This window comes from Triticum urartu, chromosome 5A, assembly GCF_056163025.1.
Source record: "Triticum urartu cultivar PI428250 chromosome 5A, HENAU_Tu73, whole genome shotgun sequence".
Taxonomy (NCBI): domain Eukaryota; kingdom Viridiplantae; phylum Streptophyta; class Magnoliopsida; order Poales; family Poaceae; genus Triticum; species Triticum urartu.
In genome coordinates, this window is record NC_141877.1 from 101,036,577 (window position 1) to 101,056,886 (window position 20,310).

Genomic DNA, 20,310 nt, shown 5'->3' on the forward strand with positions numbered 1-20,310 from the left:
GCTCAAGGCATCAGCCATTACATTAGCCTTGCCGGGGGTATAGGATATACCCACGTCAAAGTCCACAACAATATCCATCCATCTCTGCTAACGGAGGTTCAGATCTGGCTGAGTAAACAGATACTTCAGACTTTGGTGGTCGGTGAAGATCTCGCAACGATTACCGAGAAGGTAATGTCGCCACTGCTTCAGTGCATGAATGACAACAGCAAGCTTGAGGTCGTGAACTGGGTAGTTTTCTTCATGAGGGCGCAGTTGACGAGAGGCATAAGCAATCACTCTGCACTCTTGCATTAGGACACAGCCTAATCCTTGACGGGAAGCGTCACAGTAAATGACGAAGTCCTTCTTAGTATCAGGTGGAGCAAGCACAGGGGCAGAAGTCAACTTGTCTTTGAGTGCCTGGAAACTTTCCTGACACTTGTCTGTCCAGTCGAACTTGACACCCTTATGTAACAGATTAGTCAGAGGCCTGGCAATCTTGGAGAAGTTCTCGACGAATCGACGACAATAGCTGGCGAGACCGAGAAAACTTCGGACTTGCTTGACATTCTTCGGAGGAGTCCAATCGAGAATAGCCTGAACTCGTTAAGGGTTGACGGCAATACCATCCTTGGAGATGACATGCCCAAGATAGGTTACTTCGGGGAGCCAGAATTCACACTTGGAATACTTAGCATACAGTTGATGCTCTCGAAGCTTTTCCAACACAAGACGAAGATGTTCAGCATGTTCTTCCTTGTTCTTGGAAAATACAAGGATATCGTCCAAATAAACCACGACGAACTTGTCGAGGTAATCCATGAATATATAGTTCATCAGACGAGAGAAGGTGGCTGGAGCATTCATTAAGCCGAATGACATGACGGTGTACTCGTATGATCCATACCGAGTCACGAAGGCGGTTTTTTGGATATCCTCTTCACGAACACGGATCTGGTGGTAACCCAACCTCAAGTCGAGTTTGGAGAACACTAATGAGCCAGCCAATTGATCATAAAGATCGTTGATCCGAGGAAGAGGGTATTTATTCTGAATGGTAGCTTGGTTTATAGGATGGTAGTCTTGGACTAATCGGTTTGTCCCATCCTTCTTTTTAACAAAGAGAGAAGGTGCTCCCCAAGGAGAGCAACTTGGGCGAATGAAACCTTTGAAAAGAGATTTGTCGATTTCCTCCTTAAGCTCAATGAGTTCATGTGGCAGCATCTTGTAGGGTCATTCGGCTATAGGGGTGGTGTCGGGTTTCAAGTCGATGATGAATTCGACACCTCTAGTAGGGGGAATCCCTGGAAGTTCTTCTGGGAAGACATCTTGGAATTCACGAACGACGACAATGTTTTCAATGCCCTCGAGTGGTGCATCGTTCAACGTATTCAAGGCATAAAGACGTGCCTCGGCGTTCTGAACTAGATGAGCTTGGTAAGCAATTATTTCATCAGAAGGGTGTAGCAGATGGACGACCTTAGTGGCGCAAACTATAGAAGCAGTATGCGCTTTCAACCAATCCATTCCCAGAATGAGGTTGATGCAACAGGACTTCAGTATGATGGGAGAGGCAAGGAATTCCAGTCCTTCAATTTCAACGGGAACGTTGTGACTAACCATAGAGGTTTGACACTGGCCCGCAAGAGTGTGTACCACAATTGCAGTGTTCATCTCTTCATATTTAATGCCATGCATGAATGCAAACTCAGCTAATATGAATGAATGCGATGCTCCTGTATCAAATAAAATAGATGCTGGTACTGAATTTATGAGGAGTGTACCCATCACGGTAGCAGGCTGGTCTAGAACTTCATTGAGATCAACATGGTTGGCATGAACACGACCATAAGACTTGGCATTGGTGTTGCGGGGCTGGTTGCTTCCACGGCCAGTTGCTGGGAGGGCCAGTTGATTCTGGTTCTGGTTGCATTCCCTAGCATGGTGCCCTGGTTGACCACACCTGAAGCACAGACCATTATTGGGAGTGGGAACAGGAGCTTGTGGTGGTGGAGCTGGAAGTCTTGGCTGCCTAGTTGGAGGAGTAGGCAGACGAGGTGCAGCATAGGACTGCCTTGGGGCAGGTGCAGTTGGCTGGTACATGCTGTTGGGAATCCATATCTTACGCTTCTGCAAGGGCGGGCCCGAAGATGAGCCCGTGTCACAGTTGCGCCTGTGAGAGCCCTGGTATTCCTGCAGACCATTTTCGACATTGATGGCCTTGTTCACTAGGGTGGCGAAATCAGCAAAGTCATGCACTAGAAGTACGAGCTTGATATTAGCTTGAAAGACATCACGGAACTTCTCCTTTCTGCGTGCATCAGTTGCAATGTCATCTTCAGCATAGCGGGACAGATCTAGAAACTCCTGCTGATAAGCTTCCACAGTTTTGTTGCCCTGAGTGAGGTTGCGAAACTCGCGCTTCTTACGGTCCATGACTCCATGAGGAATGAAGCGAGCACGGAAAGCAGCTTGGAAGTCTGGCCAGGTGATGATTGTTCCAACTGGCAAAGTACGCCTGTGGCTGTCCCACCATTGAGCGGCGGGTCCCTTCAAGAAGAAGGAAGCAAAGGTGACATAGCTGGCAGGGGCTACATCAGCAGACTCCATCTCATAGGTGATGTCACAGAGCCAGTCATCAGCATCCAGAGGCTGAGTTGAGCTGCGGTACACAGTTGGGTTCGGGCGCATGAAATCCTGCAGAGTTACTGGGGTTGGCTGCTGGTTCATATTGGGGCGAGGAAACTGAGCCATCATATTCTCCATGAACTGGCGATTCATCGCAAGCTGTTGGATCATACCAGCCATGTACTCAGTCGGTGGTGGGGCGTTGCCACCACGACCACGACTACCTGGTCTAATCATCCTGCTAATATATAACAGGGGTAGTTCAGCATTGAGAAATTTGCAAAGACAAGAATCATTCATGATGAAACATGCACAACGAAAGCAGCACGGTAGATACTACATAGTAGTCGGCATATCTTACAAAAGAGATCATGCATAGAGTTCGGTACACAGAGTTCAGTACATAGACTAAGACATCATAGGCGGCACGCAGGCTCGCGGCGAATGCATCTAACACTAACAAGCAAGTCTACATCAGTCCCACGCGGTATTGCGGAGGTAGCTATAGCTTGAAAGCTGGTAGTGTGGCATCGGGAACTCCACGTCGGCAACCTGGGGTCTGTGGGTACTCTGGTGCAGAACCCGACGCTCAAGTGGCAGAAGATTTCCAAGTGCGGGAGAGTAGCCTCCCACATCTGGCCAACCGACGCCCTGGGGCATCACGGTCCTGGCAGGGTAGATCGCAGAACGCGACAGATCACCAGATCGTACAGAGGGGTGCAACAGCGTCAGAGCACGATACAGGTGCTGATGGGTGGTGTACAACTCGTGGCGAAGAGCTCGGTTAGCTCTATCCAGCCCATCAGCATACAAAACCAGGTTCTGATGGTAGAAAGACTCTCGGGTGACAGTGGAGTAGGCAGCAGTGTAGTATCCCTCCGCACCAACATCGGATGCGATAGCAATGTGCCTGAAGGGGGAGGTGTCCAACTCCTGATACTCTCCACGAAGATGTGTCAAAGCAGCATAAACAGCATCATGGACCGCCATATCGATAGTCACTCCAACACCATGAGCAGTGTGCAGCACGGTAGTGGAGTCATACTCCCGAGAGTAGAGGTGGACGATGGCACGGTACTGCTCCTGGTTGAAGTCTTGATACTCCTCATAGACGGTGTACTCAGGGTGCCAGCGATAACCCAGATAGGTCATCATCTCAACCAACACAGCAGGTGATCCTGAGGCACCAATGGCCGTCGTGTGGCACACGACCTGTCTCGTGGGTTCCATCTAAAAACAAAGATGTTTCAAAGGAGTCAACTGACAGTGTGGATAATGTTCAATATACTACTCTAATGAATAGCTAGGGCTTATCCAACTTTGGGGTGAACGTGGTCACGAGATCCTAGTGTTAGAGTTAGTAAAATCATTTAACCCGAGTAGGAGAGAGTTCAGAGTCCCAGAGTAAGGATCGAGGAGTAAAACATCCTAATACCACCCAGATGGAGACATGGGCCCGTAAGGCACACAGCCATGTTAGTAAAAGTTTTTGTAATGTCTAGACTCGACTTCGGCCAAGGAGTGTGGAAGGGGGATTCCTACAGGCAGTCGGCTCTTATACCAACTTGTGACGCCCCCGATACAATCGTACACTAATCATACACGCAAACGTGTACGATCAAGATCAGGGACTCACGGGAAGATATCACAACACAACTCTACAAATAAAATAAGTCATACAAGCATCATATTACAAGCCAGGGGCCTCGAGGGCTCGAATACAAGAGCTCGATCATAGACGAGTCAGCGGAAGCAACAATATCTGAGTACAGACATAAGTTAAACAAGTTTGCCTTAAGAAGGCTAGCACAAAATGGGATACAGATCGAAAGAGGTGCAGACCTCCTGCCTGGGATCCTCCTAAACTAATCCTGGTCGTCGTCAGCGGGCTGCATGTAGTAGTAGGCACCTCCCAAGTAGTAGTAGTCGTCGTTGACGGTGGCTCTGGCTCCTGGGCTCCAACGTCTGGTCGCAACAATCGGGTATAGAAAGGGGGAAAAGAGGGAGCAAAGCAACCGTGAGTACTCATCCAAAGTACTCGCAAGCAAGAAGCTACACTACATATGTATGCATTGGTATCAAAAGGATTAAGGGTATCATATGTGGACTGAACTACAGAATGCCGGAATAAGGGGGGGATAGCTAGTCCTATCGAAGACTATGCTTCTGGTAACCTCCATCTTGCAGCAGGAGAAGAGAGTAGATGGTAAGTTCACCAAGTAGCATCGTGTAGCTTAACCCTAACCGGTGATCCTCCCCTCGTCGCCCTATGAGAGAGCGACCACCGGTTGTATCTGGCACTTGGAGGGGTGTGTTTTATTAAGTATCCGGTTCTAGTTGTCATAAGGTCAAGGTACAACTCCAAGTCATCCTGTTACCGAAGATCACGACTATTCGAATAGATTAACTTCCTTGCAGGGGTGCACCACATAACCCAACACGCTCGATCCCATTTGGCCGGACACACTTTCCTAGGTCATGCCCGGCCTCGGAAGATCAACACGTCGCAGCCCTACCTAGGCACAACAGAGAGGTCAGCACGCCGGTCTAAATCCTATGGCGCAGGGGTCTGGGCCCATCGCCCATTGCAAACCTGCATGTTACGAACGCGGCCGGAAACAGACCTAGCCTAGCAGGCGTTTCAGTCCAATCCGACGCGCGCCGCTCAGTCGCTGATGTCACGAAGGCTTCGGCTGATACCACGACATCGAGTGCCCATAACTGTCCCCGCGTAGATGGTTAGTGCGTATAGGCCAGTAGCCAGACTCAGATCAAATACCAAGATCTCGTTAAACGTGTTATTTTGAAATAACCGCGAACGCCCACCAGGGCCAGGCCCACCTCTCTCCTAGGTGGTCTCAACCTGCCCTGTCGCTTTGCCACAAAGATCCACTCAGAGGGCCATCGGGACAAACGTCCTTTCGGACCCAATCCGTGAATCACTCGCGGGTACTCCTATGAGCCGACCCGTCTTTAGTCACCACAAGTATCATATATTATGTATATAAGTATATACCCGTGACCACCTCCTGAGTGATCACGGCCCGATAGTATAGCATGGCAGACGGACAAGAATGTAGGGCCACTGATGGTAAACTAGCATCCTATACTAAGCATTTAGGATTGCAGGTAAGGTATCAACAGTTGTAGCAACAATGACAGGCTATGCAACAGAACGGGATTAATGGAAAGCAGTAACATGCTACACTACTCTAATGCAAGCAGTATAGAGGAGAGTAGGCGATATTTGGTGATCAAGGGGGGGGGCTTGCCTGGTTGCTCTGGCAAGAGAGAGGGGACGTCAACACTGTAGTCGTACTGGGTAGCAGCGGCGTCGGTCTCGGTGTCTAGCGAGAGAAGAGGGGGAAGAAACAATAAATATTAAGCAAACAGATGCATAGCGATGCATGACATGACAAGTATCGGTGCTAGGGGTGCCCTAACGCGGTACGAGGCGGTACCGGTGAAGGGGGGAAACATCCGGGAAAGTATCCCCGGTGTTTCGCGTTTTCGGGCAGAGGAGCCGTAGGGGGAAAGTTGCGTGTTCGCTATGTTAGGGATGCGTGGCGGACGAACGGGCTGCGTATCCGGATTTGTCTCGTCGTTCTGAGTAACTTTCATGTTGAAAATAATTTAATTCGAGTTACAGATTAAAAGATATGATTTTCTAAAGATTTTATTATTATTTTGAAATTATTTTTAATTCGAAAATAAATGTTAAATTGCTAGGCGGACCCAGCACAGTGTACACAAAAGTGTACCCAGTGGCTGACAGGTGGGCCAGAGGGACCCAGTTGACCAGTCAATGTTTGACTGGTCAACAGGGGTGGACCCCCCTGTCATTGACTGTTTTAGTTAATTAGGGTTTAGGTTAATTAGATAGGATTAATTAGTTGTTTTAGTTTAAATAATCAAATTAATTAAGTTAATTAATTCTTTAATTAATTAATTAGTTTTATTTTTATTTTTATTTTTATTTTTGTTTATTTTTTAAAATGCGTTCTGGGGCCGGGCCCCACATGTCTGTGGCCCAAGGGGCCTATCGGACGCCGCTAGTGGGCGGGGGCGTCGGACGCGCCCGAGTGGGCGCACGCCCAGTGCGGGCAGACCCGGCAGGGCACCGGCGCAGGGGAGGTCAGTGGCCATGGAGAGGCCATTGCCGGAGCGGGGTCCGGCCGGCGGGCGGCGGCGGGACTACAGAGGCGGGGCGGAGTGCAGTGGCCGGACGCGGCCACGGCGGGTGCGTGCGGGCAGGCGAGTAGGGCCGTGGGGAGCGGCGGTGCTCGACGGGAGTAGCGGTGGTGAGCACAAGCCACCGCGGGGAGGAGCAGCGGCGCCAGGGGAAGCGGGGTTATGCGGGCGGCGCGGTGCACGGCTAGACTGGGGCCCTGACAGGCGCGACGTGCAGCCGGGGAGGCAGGAGAGGGCGCGGGCGAAGCGAGGGCGCGGGCAGCGCGCGCTGAGCGCGTGCATCGTTGCGGGCGGGCGCGTCCAGGAGCAAGGGACGGCCACGACGAGGGGAGCGGGAGCGGGCGGTGCACGTGCGGGTGCGGTCCAGGGACGGCCGGCGCGTGGTGAGGCACAAGAAGGGCGCGGCAAGCGGCGGGTAGGGAGTGGCGGCAGCAGGCGATGCAGCGGGCATGCACGTGCAGGGGCGCGGCTCGGCGCACATATGGGGCGATGTGCGCGTGCGAGATGTGGACGGCACCAGCGACAGAGGGGGGAGGAGGAGCGGGAGGTGCTCACGGCGGTCGTAGGGGATGGGCAGTGGGGCTCGGGGTGGTCGACGGGGACGAAGGCGACACACGGGAGGAGAAGCAGGCCGGCGGGGTGGCGCGGGCTCCGGGCGGCGGCGTCCTGGGGCGGGGGGCGAGGTCGTCGCGGCGACGGGCGATGGGATCGGGGGTTTGCCCCGATCCAGATCCAGTCGAGGGGAGTGGGGTGTGGGTTCGGCCGGCTGGGCCTGTGGCCGAATGGGCCGGCCTACTGGGCTGAGGCCCGGGGGCAGGGGGTTTCTCTTTTTTTTTCTTTTGTTGTTTTGTCTTTTCCCTTTTTCTTTTATTTATTTCTCTTTTCTATTTTATTTAGTTTAAAGCACTTAGGCACTTTATAAAAATATGTTTATTACACCATAATTAAATATGAAAATTATGGCACTGCCCGAATATTTTTGTTTTAACTTTTAAAAAACTTTTTGTCGGTGTACAAAAAGAGGGGTACGCTTTTTGTACCCCTATAACTGTGCACGGGCAGTCTGAGCCACGGGCACCACCACACTGAGCAAGGCAAGGGAGGTGAGCCAAGGTAAGGCCGAAGCTCAGGAGAAGCAGAACGATGCCAAGACCAAGACCACAAAGAGCAAAGGGGACGAAGCGGACTCCCCCCGGCAAGATCCTTGTGGGAGGCGGTTTTAGCAAACCCGGTAAGACCCTTGCCATGGCAGCTCGCCCCACACCTACGGAGTGAGTCATCCTTGAGTCCACTGCCCCCATGGGGCAAGGATTCAGGAGACATCCCCGTGGTGGCATGCAGATCTTTGTGAAGACATTCAAGATCAGATACACCCTTTAGAAGATGATGATCCTTGGCGGGATCCCAGCCAAAGAGGACCACAAGGCCCCCGGCAAGAGCCTTGCCGGGGATGACAGCAGGCGCCACGGCAAGACCCTTGCCGGGGCCCCGGCAAGGCCCTTGCCAAGAACACCCATAGGGCCACCATCAGGCCCACCCCAGTCAAACCTCCACCGCCGTTCGCATGCAGCTGCCGACCCAACCAGCTGGGCAGGCACCTGCGTGGCGACATGCGGATCTTCGTGGAGACCCACCACTGCGCCACCTCAGCTGCCTGCCTGCCTACATGGCACCGCGGGCGCCGCTGGCCAGGGCGCGTGTCGACACGAGAGGGAGCGGCGACGGACGAGACAGGGCTCTCCCCCGTTCCCGATAAAGCAAGGACACCTGGGCAAGACGCATTAAATGCGCCTTGTCATGTACTGCGAGGGATAACCTCACATCATTGTACCCTTTCCACCTCCTGTGTGCCACTGTGGCAACCCCCTTTCCTATAAAAGGAGGCCCGAGGCGACCAGGAGGAGGATTCGGCTTTTTGGAGCTCCTCACGCCCCATAGCTAGCTCAAGAACACAGATATACAATCCACCAAAGCAGGAGTAGGGTTTTACGCATCCTCACGTCCCGAACCTGGATAAACGAACCGTGTGCTATCTGTTTGATCCGCTCTTCTCACGACCCCGCGCCCCGCAACCGTAGTAGGGATTCTTGTGATCCCATAGGTGTCGTTCCCACCGACATCTTTGGCGCGCCAGGTAGGGGGTGCCGTTGTGAGAATCGGCTTTAACAGTTAGTTCGATGCTTCTTCATCGTCATGGCGCCCAAGAAGAAGACGACGGTGGCGGTTGGCCCGTCGGAAGCCGGACATCCCGTCCCGACACAGGCGAGCAGCGGACCGGTCACAGAAAGGACCCGGGGCGCCGTTCGCGAACACCAACACCGTCCCAGCAGCTGGAGTTTGGGATGCGGCGATGTTCGTGCGCCTGGTAACGGGCCGCATGCCGCCAAATCCAAAGACGGAGCCAGGCCCTCCGCGGGTGGCGCAGGGCCTTCTAAGATCGCTACCGCCCCGCCCGAAGGCGATGCGAGGGCCTCCAAGACTCCCACGCCGGCGCCGACGGCGCGCTCCTCTCAAGCGGCGCGCGACGAATGGCGCAATCACGCCGAAGACCCCGGGCGTCGCCGCGGGAAGAGCCCCGAGCGCCACTCCCGGGAGGTAGAAGACCTGCCCGCTCGCCGAGGCGCTGGTGAAGATGGCATGCGACCACGGGGTCGTGATAGAGCTCCTTCTGACATGGTCAGAAGTCGAAGCGCGTCGCGATCCGTGCAGGTTTCGCTGCCACCAACGCCAGCAGAAGCCCTGGCGCGCGCGCAGTTGCTCCTCGATTTTCCTCCCACTACGGGGAAACTCGACGAATCGAGAGCCACTATCCGAAGCCTTGTTGCGGTGGCCAACAAAGACGAACCGAGTCCGGTGGAGCCCCCGGGTCGACGCTCCGACGGAGTCCCACGCACCAGTGGCAGGAAAGTCGGCGGCGCCGCGACCACGGTGCACTCGCCTCCTCCTCGCCCGGTACCGCGAACGCCAGCCCGTCGCGACGTTGCGGGCGACGAAATCTCCATTGCGTCGTCCGACCCGCGGACCCACTGTGACCAGCGCCAAGTCCTTCGGGAACGAGAACATGAAGACGCTCGAACCACTATCGAGCGCAGGCGCGAAGCGCGCCACCAGTCAGACAGGCGAGCAGGGCCTGCTGCGAACCACCCGGCACCGGAGAGCCCTGGAGGCCTACCTTACGAGGTAGGCTGTCCGGCTTTTACCCGTGAGCTGCGGCAGTTCCAGTGGCCCACTCACCGCACCTTCAAACCTGACGTGGGCGAAAAGTACAGCGGCAAGACCCACCCGTCCGAGTTCCTCAGCATCTACACCATTGCGATGCAAGCTGCCGGAGCCCGCGACGATAAGGTGCTTGCGAATTACTTTCTGTTGGCTCTTAAACCCAACGCCATGTCATGGTTGATGCACTTGCTGGTAGACTCTATTTCCTCCTGGTCAGATTTGTGCCATGAGTTTGTGGGCGCCTTTACTGGAGGCCACCAAGCCCATGGCCGAGCGAGCGACCTGCACGTCATTCCCCAGAAGGGAGGCAAGAGTCTCCGCAAGTATATACAGATGTTCAGCCGGATACAGTTCAATATCCCTGATGTTCACCCTGCCGCCATCATCAGCGCGTTCCATCAAAACGTGCGTAACCACAAGATGCGCGAAGAGCTGGCAATGAACAAGGTGAAAGATGTAGCAGAACTCTATGTTCTTGCTAACAGATGTGCCCGGGCTGAAGAGGGAAGGAATTACCCCGGCGAAGACGCCGGCGTGGAAACCGACTCCTCAGATGAAGATACTGCCGCCCCGGCGAAGAAGGGTCGGCGCCGCAACAGGAAGCACAAAGGTAAAGCCGTGCTTGCCGTCGAGGGATCTGATGACACCGGCTCCACCAAGAAAACCAAGGCAGATGACCCCGGCAAGGAAATTGCCGGATGTGTCGCCTGCCGGGCCTTGGCGGTTGCCGAGAATCCAGGAAACTCCGACAAGCGATACTGCAAGATCCATCGCACCAAAGGCCATGCTCTCCAAGACTGCCGACAGGTTGAGCTCCTCGCTGAGAAGCAGAGGGATGAATATGAGAGGCGGGACAAGGAGAAGGGCCAAGACGATGCTAAGGGGTCCGGCAAGAAGCGTGACGGCTAGGCGGGCCGTCACGGCAAGGATAAACAACAGGAGAGGCCCGCCCGGGGCCGTGACAAAAAGCCAGAAGACAACGATCACGAAGAGGACGACGAATCCGGCGACCAAGAGTTTCAGAAAGCTACAGAGGCCATGTGCGTCGACAGTGGCGCCTCGCTGCATACTTCTCACCGCCAGCTTAAACAGTGGGCGCGAGAGATTACAGCGGCAGAGCCGTCATTTGATGCCCAAAGGCCGCTGAAGTGGTCCAGCACACCTATCATTTTTGACACTGAGGATCACCCTGATCGCACTACTGCGGTCGGGTGCTTGCCATTGTTGGTTTCACCAACAATACGCAACCTCAAGGTGACAAAGATGCTAGTCAATGGCGGGGCCGGTCTGAACTTGATCTCGCCTGTCGTGATCGAGAAACTGCAAATTCCTGATGGAGACCTCGAAGAGACGGGCACGTTTCAGGGGGTCAACCCGGGAAGAAGCCAACCTAAGGGAAAGGTCACGCTGCCCGTGACTTTTGGAAGCGATCTGAACTACAGGACGGAGAGGATCGTGTTTGATGTTGCCAAGATCCCCTTGCCCTACAACGGGATCCTTGGCCGCCCAGCGCTGGCCAAGTTCATGGCGGCGTCACACTACGCCTACAACACCCTGAAGATGCCAGGACCTGTGACGATCATCACCATCCCTTCGATAAGAAAGATGCGCTGATTTGCGCTAACCAACTATACCAGCAAGCAGTTGCAGCAGCTGCCGCCACTAGGGCACTTGCTCCTGCCGCTGGGACCCCGGGAGGGAAGAAGAAGAAGAAGACCGGTGAGACCTCGGACACCCACTCCGGCAAGCGCACCTCTTCGAAGTGTAGCGCTCCCGTCGAGGACGTGCTAGAGAGCTCCACCGGCGGAAACAAGAAGCCCAGGGCCATACCGCCGGGAACCAAGAAGGTTTCTGTCAATGAGGACGGCACGGGAGGGGCTTTCACCATAAGCTCCACCCTTGACGACAAATAGGAAGACGCGCTCGTCACCTTCCTGCGGGCGAATGTCGATGTGTTTGCATGGCAAGCTTCCGACATCCCCGGCGTTCCCAGGGAGGTGATTGAGCACCACCTTGCTGTCTGTCCTCATGCGCGGCCCGTCAAGCAGAAGGTCAGAAAGCAAGCTTTGGAACGACAAGAGTTCATCACAGAGGAGATCCGGAAACTGGAAGCAGCGGGTTTGGTAAGAGGAGTGCTCCATCCAACGTGGTTGGCCAATCCGGTCGTAGTGCGCAAGGCTAATGGGAAGTGGAGGCTGTGTATTGATTACACAGATATCAATAAGGCTTGTCCTAAGGACCCCTTCCCGTTGACGCGCATCGACCAGATTGTTGACTCCACAGTTGGGTGTGATTTGTTGTCATTCCTCGATTCCTACTCCGGCTACCACCAGATCTTCATGACAAGAGAAGACGAAGAGAAAACAGCATTCATCACCCCATGTGGTACGTATTGTTTCATGCGGATGCCTTTCGGGTTGAAGAGTGCTGGTTCAACGTTTGCAAGGGCGGTCCAGATTGGTTTTGAACCCCAGCTCCATAGAAATATGGAAGCTTATATGGATGACATAGTGGTCAAAACCAAGGACAGGGCAACCCTCATACCGGATTTGCACGAAACATTTGCAAACCTGCGCAAGATCAATCTCAAGCTGAACCCTGAGAAGTGCGTCTTTGGCGTCCTGTCCGGCAAGCTTCTTGGGTTCTTTGTGTCACAGCGTGGTATAGAGGCCAATCCGGACAAGATCAAAGCTATAGAGCAGATTGAAGCACCCAAGCGAATCAAGGATGTGTGTCGGCTTGCTGGTTGCGTCGCCGCCATGGGCAGATTCATTTCCAAGTCTTCCAAGCGCACCCTTCCCTTTTTCAAGATCCTGAAAAAGGCGGGCCCGATGGAGTGGACGCCAGAAGCCGAAGCAACATTGCAAGATTTGAAGAAGTACCTCTCCTCCGCGCCAATACTAGTTGCGCCTAGGCCACAGGAGCCGTTGCTGCTATACCTGGCGGCAACGAACCAGGTGGTCAACGCTGCACTAGTGGCGCAGAGAGAGGTTGACGACGAGGTAATGGCAGCGACAGAGCCCGACACCACCAATGCAGAGACGACACAGCCAGTTGAAGTGCCGCCGAAGAAGAAAATGATGCAGCACCCGGTCTACTTTGTTAGTTCCCTCCTGCAGGGAGCTAGATCAAGGTACTCTGGCGTGCAGAAACTGCTATTCGGCCTTCTTATGGCCTCGAGGAAGCTGCGTCACTACTTCCAGGCACACGAGATCACTGTCGTCACTCACCTCCCTCTGCAACGGATATTGCACAATCCAGATGCAACGGGAAGAATTGTGGAATGGGCCCTGGAGCTGTCCAGCTTTGGCCTCAAGTTTGAAAGTACTTCGACGATTCAGAGCCGAGTCCTGGCGGAGTTCATTGCAGAATGGACCGCAACGCCTGACGAAGAAGCCCAAGAGACTTCTCTTCCCGGCAAGGAGGCAAGTTGCAGTTGGATCATGTACTTTGATGGAGCTTTCTCCTTACACGGCGCCGGGGCTGGCGTACTTCTTGTCGCGCCCACCGGAGAGCACCTCAAGTATGTGATCCAGATGCACTTCCCCAGGGAGGTGTCAACAAACAATACGGCAGAGTACGAAGGGCTACTCGCCGGTCTTAGGATCACGGCGGACCTCGGAATCAAGAAGCTCATCGTCAGGGGCGACTCGCAGCTCGTCGTCAAGCAAGTCAACAAGGACTACCAGAGCCCATTGATGAAGGCCTACGTCGATGAAGTGAGAAAGCTGGAAGAGCGTTTCGATGGTATACAGGTTGAATACGTTCCCTGAGCAGAGAACGATATCGCCGATTACCTGTCAAAACGCGCTGCCCTCAAGCTACCTGTGGAACCAGGTACCTTTGTGCTCCAGCTAACTCAGCCATCCGTTGATCCATCAACAGAGCTGAACAAGAGAAGGAAATCAGGACCCGGCAAGTACTTTCCCGCCGAGCTCCCTGGAGCCGCCGGCAAGGATGTTGCCGGGGACACTGAGCCCGCCACGGGACGGCTAGCTCCGGCGGAGCGTCAAGCTCTTGCCATCGAGACAGCCGCTCCTATAGCGGAGGAAATGCCTTTAGTCCTCGCCGTCGAGCCCCAGGCTCCAGCGTGGGCACAGCATATCGTCTGATTCCTCTAAACAGGGGAACTTCCTGAAGAGTAGGAAGAAGCGGAAAAAGTAGCCCGTCGCTCTACCATGTACCAGTTCGTCGATGACGTCCTGTACAGAAAGAGGCCGAACGGCGTGAAATTGAAGTGTATCCCTCGGGAGGAAGGACTGGAGCTGTTGGCGGAGATACACGGAGGCATATGTGGATCCCACATCGAGTCAAGGGCCCTTGCCGGCAAGGCATTTCGGCAAGGTTTCTTCTGGACCACCGCCCTCCAGAATGCGACGACACTAGTCACCAGGTGTGAAGCGTGTCAGTTCCATTCAAAGAAGCTTCATCAGCCAGCTCAATCCCTTCAAACCATTCCTCTCTCCTGGCCCTTCTCGGTCTGGGGGCTCGACATACTGGGCCCTTTCCCCCGCGCTGTAGGGGGCTTTGAGTACTTGTACGTTGCAATCGACAAGTTCACAAAGTGGCTGGAAGTGGAGGCAGTGAGGAAGGTCACAACCCAGTCAGTCGTCAAGTTCTTCAAAGGACTAGTGTGCCGTTTTGGTGTACCCAACAGGGTCATCACCGACAACGGCACACAGTTCACAAGCCGCACCTTCATGCAATATATCCAAGACCTCGGCAACAAAGTCTATTTCGCTTCCGTTGCTCACCCACGAAGCAATGGTCAAGCTGAGAGGGCAAACGCTGAAGTACTGCGAGGCTTGAGGACCAAGACCTTTGACAGGCTACACAAGAGTGGAAGGCACTGGATTAATGAGTTGCCGATGGTTCTTTGGTCGATCAGGACGACGCCAAATCGAGTCACCGGCCAGACACCCTTTGCCCTGGTATACGGGGCAGAAGCAGTTCTCCCCACTGAACTCATATACGGGTCACCTCGAGTGCTCGCTTATGATGAGTTTGAGCAAGAGCAACTGCGGCAAGATGACGCAATGCTCCTTGAGGAAGATCGTCTCCGGGCGGCTGTGAGAGCAGCATGCTACCAGCAAGCCTTGCGCCGCTACCATAGCCGCAAGGTTCATGCCCGAAGCCTTGAGGAAGGCGACCTTGTCCTTCGGCGCGTTCAATCGGCCAAGAATTCCAACAAGTTGACGCCAAAGTGGGAATGCACTTATCGGGTAATACGAGTCACCAGGCCCGGCGCAGTCCGCCTGGAGACCGAAGATGCCGTTCCAGTGAGTAAATCCTGGAACATTGAGCATCTTCGCAAGTTTTACCCGTGAGGCGCGGCTTGCCGGGCCCCCCGGCAAGCCACCTTTTGTACAAGCATTGCTGATGATGCATGTAACCCTTTGTACAAAGCCAGGCGCAGACCCTGAGCACAAGTAAATGAAGCGCTGGCGCCCTAAGTTATAGCATGCATGCTAGGTCGAGTCTCGTCCTTGGTTAGGGTTGATAGTGCTTAGCAGCGACTAACCCCTAGCTTAGAGGTCGAGTGTGCGCCACTTTGTCTTTCTTTTGTCTTCTTTGGTTCACAGGACACAAGGATTTCCGTGTCGAACCACTTGGGGAGGAAAAGAAGATGAACAGACCAACATCTAGCCCCCGGTAAGCCAGCATTGCCGGGGGCTGCAAGAGCAAAGATTCACCCACAGCGAACCAGAGTTGCCGGGGGCTGCATCTTCAGATAAGTTCTTCATCCCTTATCATGCATTCCATTATGGACTGAGGTATGTGAAACCTCGTTTTCCCCTAAGCTACCGTGCTCCCATAACTCTAGGCCCTAGGGCTCGTTCCTGGGGCCAAGTTTGGTCGTAGTCGCGGCAGCGAAAGGATGAAACAAGGAGCCAGAACCCGCCTCATCCCTGCCTCCGCCAAAGGCATGAGGAAGGTCGAGCGAAGTGGGAAGACGGCAAGGCCTGTTGCCGGGCAAGGAAATGTTTATCTTGAAGATATCAAGGATTTACTCCTTGTCGTGGGTTCTACCCACAAACAAATGACCCGGCAAGCATCCCTTTTTCATTAAAAACATTCCACTCAGGTACAGTCCATAGGGAATGAAAAACATGAATGATGGGATTACAAGTTTTAAATTCAGCTAAGGCCCGAAGGCTTACAAACTAAAAAGAGATAAGGTGCCTGTAATCCCTTTCTTGTCCCTCTCCTCAGGAGGCAGGTCAAGGAGGCGAAAAGGGCAAAAGGGGCGCCTAGGCGAGCTACGGGTGGCAGAAGACACCAAGAGAACATCTCGGTGGCCGTCCGAAGGCTGGATGGTGATGGCGGCGCCGGAAGCAGAGCTCGAAGACGAGGCGGCAGGACGTCAGCACGCGTCGAAGGCGTCGGTGCCCGCGTACTCTGACTTGACGGCCTTGCCGCCCGCCCTCTTCCTCTTCCGCAGCCTCCCAACGCCAGCCGCCCAAGGAGACGACCTCGGGAAGTTCAGGGAGCCGGTGACGCGGATGATGGGGTCGCTGGTGCCGCACGGAGCGGCACCCGACACCTAATCGGACCCATCATCCTGCCGCCTACTACCCTTGTCGTCGCTGCCACTGTCCTCCTCGTCACTCCCGTCCGAGGAGTCTTCACTATCAGAAGACCTCTCCACGCAGCACCTTGCACGGGTCCCAAAGCACCCGAAGACCTTGACGGAGAGAAGGCCACCCTCCATCAGCTTAAAATAGAGAGTGAGCCCCTCCGTCAAGTGGTGGATATGGGCAAACGTCTTCCATCCCCGACGGAGATACATCACGTGAGGGGCAGGGAAATCGACGCGGGCTCGCGTGCCACTGATCGCGCAACCCCTCATGTGCAGCCACAACGACTTCGGTGGATCCAGCTCCATCTCCCGCGCGAATGGAATCAGGAGACGAAGGCGACGGCGAGGCGGCCGGCGTAGCCTAACGAAGAACTCGCAAGGTTCATCCCCAACGTGGCCCTCCACGGGGGGAAGAACTGCTGGCGGAGGCGAGGCCGGCGCACCGCCCCGTCCTCCTCTTCCCCGAGCGCCTCGGCCTCGCCCACGGCCTCGCCCCTCCCCCTTCCCCTCGTGGCTAGCTCTGCCACCGCGGGTGCAGGAGAAGGAGGGACGCGTTGTCGAGCGGCGCCGCCACCGTTGAAGGACCAGGATTTCCTCTCTCCATGACGGATGGAAGGGGGGAGCAGAAAATGAAGGAAGGAGGGATGAAGTAATGCGGGACGCCATCCCCCCTCCCGCTCTTTATAAAGGAACGGGGTGGGGGCTCGGCCACCCCACTCAGCCAATCAAGACGCGGAAGGCGCAGGGAACTAAGACCGACCCGCCGCCCCAGCCCGCGGGGGCCCGGTTTCCCGCCTCCATCGTTCACCACCCCAAGCGCATGAGAGCCATGTGGCAGGCGTACAGGACTGAGGTGACGGGTGAGGCGACCTCTCCCCACCCCGTGATCGTGGGGAGTGAACGCCTTGAAGACCACGCCTCGGGCCCCGTTCAGTAAATGGGCCGTGCCTCCACGCCTCCCTCCGTTTATGGGGAAGGCGCAAACCGCCCCCTTTACTACGACGTGACGCATGCATGCAGAGCTCAGCCCCACGCATGCCGCCCCACGTCACACATGCCTCCCCACGCCGCGCCACGCGCGGGAAGCATGGGAAGCGCAGCGCGCGAAGAGACTTACCGCGGTAAAAACCGCCCCGCCTGCCCGCGCCCGCTTTTGGGCCTAGCCCAGCGACGCGATTGCGCTTACGTGTGGCCCAGGCCCGGGGGCTCCTGTCAGTGTACAAAAAAAGGGGTACGCTTTTTGTACCCCTATAACTGTGCACGGCCAATCTGAGCCACGAGCACCACCACACTGAGCAAGGCAAGGGAGGTGAGCCAAGGTAAGGCCGAAGCTCAGGAGAAGCAGAACGACGCCAAGACCAAGACCACAAAGAGCAAAGGGGACGAAGCGGACCCCCCCCCTCCGGCAAGATCCTTGCCGGGAGGCGGTTTTAGCAAACCCGGCAAGACTCTTGCCATGGCAGCTCGCCCCACACCTACGGAGTGAGTCACCCTTGAGTCCACTACCCCCATGGGGCAAGGATTCGGGAGACATCCCCGTGGTGGCATGCAGATCTTTGTGAAGACATTCAAAATCAGATACACCCTTTAGAAGATGATGATCCTTGGCGGGATCCCAGCCAAGGAGGACCACAAGGTCCCCGGCAAGAGCCTTGCCGGGGATGACAGCAGGCGCCACGGCAAGATCCTTGCCGGGGCCCCGGCAAGGCCCTTGCCAAGAACACCTGTAGGGCCACCATCAGGCCCACGCCAGTCAAACCTCCACCGCCGTTTGCATGCAGCTGCCGACCCAACCAGCTGGGCAGGCACCTGCGTGGCGGCGTGCGGATCTTCGTGGAGACCCACCACTGCGCCACCTCAGCTGCCTGCTTGCCTACATGGCACCGCGGGCGCCGCTGGCCAGGGCGCGTGTCGACACGAGAGGGAGCGGCGATGGACGAGACAGGGTTCTCCCCCGTCCCCGATAAAGCAAGGACACCTGGGCAAGATGCATTAAATGCGCCTTGTCATGTACTGCGAGGGATAACCTCACATCACTGTACCCTTTCCACCTCCTGTGTGCCACTGTGACAACCCCCTTTCCTATAAAAGGAGGCCCGAGGCGACCAGGAGGAGGATTCGGCTTTTTGGAACTCCTCACGCCCCATAGCTAGCTCAAGAACACAAATATACAATCCACCAAAGCAGGAGTAGGGTTTTACGCATCCTCGCGGCCCGAACCTGGATAAACGAACCGTGTGCTATCTGTTTGATCCGCTCTTCTCACGACCCCGCGCCCCGCAACCATAGTAGGGATTCTTGTGATCCCATAGGTGTCGTTCCCACCGACACTTTTATTATTGACATTAATTTAAACTTGAATTTTGAAGCGGTTTCGAATTAACCCGAGATTAACTACAGTGACAGAGGTGACGTGGCACCATTAACGTGAGATTACTGTAGCATGATTATCCGGGCATTACAAGAGGCTTACTAGGGACACAATGTTTTGTCTATATATCCACACATGTATCAAGTTTTCGGTTAACACAATTCTAGCATGGATAATAAACATTTATCATGATATAAGGAAATATAAAATAACAATTTTATTATTGCTTCTAGGGCATATTTCCTTCAAAAGAAGCAAAGAAGAAATATAAAACACAAACTATACTGGACTACTTGAAAAAAAATAGAAAGAAAGAAGAACCAAAAGGGGAGGATTACTTGGAAGAAAGTAGCAAATCACCCATTGTACTGACTTCGGACCGCAGTACCGCTGATTGTTGTTGCTAGAGCAGATCTAGAAGAGAAGGAGAGACATATGCAAAGGGATCTCTACTATTAATCGTTCACTACCGCCTCCCACCGATTGTCGAGACACATTGTAGATTAGAAGTGGTACGCACTGCGAAACAACTGGCAAGGAAGGAGAAGCAAAGAGGCCCACATTAATGAATGTGCTTGGGGTACTTGGTGACTGTATGTTGTTTTGTACTAACCGGCAACACCAATGTTGTGTCACACACCACCAAGTTCACCGTGCTTGGGGTTATTCATAGGCTGGGGGCGGTGTCCCCCCACATTGGAATTACGCGTAGCTTAGCCGTGGAGCTCCCTCCAGCAGCTAGATGTCCCCCGTGGGCATTGATCATGACTGAGACAGACCGTGCGCCATGGTAGGGTTATTAACATCGGGATAAATGAATATGTCAGAATGTTGGGCTCTGTATGATGAAATCTGGTTTGTGTGAGAAAAATTTGAAGACTCGGTACTACGGAAGATTCCAAGAGATGGACATGACTGGATGGCATGCGAGCGCCCTTCCAATCTTCCGGTGCACACGCTTAAAAGGTAAAGGATCCATGCAAGCCAAAACCACGCCAAAAATGGAAAGCTAGCTACAAACCGCCGGGGTGCATGTGCATGTCCTTGCCTCGCCGCGTCCCTCGTCTGACACCCAACGCGAAAATGAACCCCCCCCCCCCCCCCCCCCCCTCGTCTAGCTAGGGTTTTAGCACAAGCAGAAAGAAAAGAAATAAAAAGAATTAGGGGCAGCGGCATCCATGGTGTTCTGAAGCATAAAAGAGAAAAAAGCCATAGGAAAAAATCGTTCGGCAGAAAATACATAAGTACGCAGAAAAGCAAGATATCTCTCTATGTGATACTACCTCCCTTTCGTTTATAGGGCTTATTTAAAAAAATATTTTTTTCTATTTAATAAGTC